The sequence below is a fragment of the Eurypyga helias genome, unplaced genomic scaffold (assembly GCF_000690775.1).
Source record: "Eurypyga helias isolate BGI_N326 unplaced genomic scaffold, ASM69077v1 scaffold40993, whole genome shotgun sequence".
Lineage (NCBI taxonomy): Eukaryota > Metazoa > Chordata > Aves > Eurypygiformes > Eurypygidae > Eurypyga > Eurypyga helias.
Genome location: NW_010242569.1, coordinates 29,661 through 31,518, shown reverse-complemented (window position 1 = coordinate 31,518; position 1,858 = coordinate 29,661).

Below are 1,858 nucleotides of genomic sequence, written 5' to 3'. Positions count from 1 at the left end.
ATGCTACGGAGAAGAAAGAAGGCAGCAGCCTCCAAGCCACAAACTGGGGCTCCAATGAGTTAGAGGAGTGTCACACCTTCCTGCTGCCTTGACCTCCCCTCCGCAAAATCACCTTGCTCAGCGCAACACGAACACGTGCCAAAAGCCAAGCCCTGTTTATCATGGAGGTTGCCTTTGGGATCAGGTGAAACTTAAAGAGCTTTGGGAGCTGCCCGGTTCACACTTGCTAACTTCTCTCTGGCACTTATAAACCTCAGACTTGGCAGAACAAGGGGCAATTGGACCTCGGATCTTACCCAGAAGTGGAAGCACAAGGCCTGAACTATTTCACAACTCTGTCCAAACAAGTTTTCAGTTTAGTTTGCCTGTCTGGCCCACAAGTGTAATAATTATACAGCCTACGTTCAAAATTAGGCTGCAAGTGACCTAATAATACCATATTAAAAAAAAAAAGAGAAACCACCAACATGTGTTCAAAATCCATCCCTCTATTATTGCTATTTTTGATTTTAATTTCTCTTCAGGTAGGCCTAGGCAAACAGGTTACTTAATTCTCTGTACATGTACAGCACCAGGAGACGTTGTGAGGCAGAATTCCAGTGCTGGCTAACAACCTCTGATATGCAAAAACACCACCAAAGAAGATGAAGTTTTCCTACACTCCAGATTCTTTCCAACCTGTTCCCACAGCTGTTGGATAAAAAGTCTCAGAAAGTTAAAATGGAGAAGCACTTGAATCATAATAACCATTGTCTGACAGATCATTTTGTACCAGGAGAGACCGAAATTGCCAACCGACAGACAAAAATAGCTACTGCTTTGACGAAAACTTGCAAAAAAATCCCGCCAAGACCCAACCTCACCCAAACCCTCTAATTTTTTATTTCTTTTCACTGGAGATGATTAAAAGCATCTTATCCTGGATTATGCAGCTCAATATGGGCCCCTAATAAAAGACTCCATTGCAAAATTGCCGTATGACTGAGTGAAACAATGGCTTCTTTATGAATATTTTAAAGACTCCCAAGGGAAATGCTGCACAGCCGAAATGCCCTCAGTGAAAGGTTCATTGCCATGCTATGCACTTCTGCTGTGTAATGTTTTACAAGCTGTGCTGCCCTGTGAATGGGGAGAGTTAGTTCTCAGCTGGTAGAGGCAGCTTGCATAATACCAGACAAGTTAATCGGTAACAAGCAATGCAGGAGACCTTTGTTCCGAGTGTGACATACACAAATTCCACACTAAGCACATTGACGCTTCTGAGAGTTACTCATTGACATGCTTTATTAAATTGCCTGGACTATACCTTGATGCACCAAAAAGATTAGTTTAACAGCGCTGCATCCGTCCGATGCCTTCCATCCTAAACCGCCGCGCTATAACCCCGACCCACGGATGGTGCAACGGCGTTTCCAGGGCGGATGACAGCGAGCACGCCGCAGCACGCGTCGAGACAATGGCAGCGGGCGGGCAAGGAACCAGCAAACAGGGCCAGGCAGGCTGGCAGCCAGCACCGCGCTTCTGTAACAGGACTCTCTTCTTACGGAAGTGGGTATGGAAAGCATGTGTCGTGTCCCTCCACTGCAAGGCGAGTGCCCCCCTGTCCACTCTGAACAGCTTGCTAAAACACCACCCTCCCCCCAGCCTCCCTGAATAAAGGCAAAGGGAAAGGAGGCATAAGGCGTGCTTCTCCCGGCACTATCTGGAATGCCAGACCAAGGACAGCTGGCCTCTAGCAGGTGGAAGACACGCTGCACCACAGGCCCAGGAGCAGCACAGCGCTTAACGCTCATCAGAGCGCTTAGTTAACACCCAGTCTGAGGAAAACGATGGCGGTTTTCATCGCCCTCAGCACTTG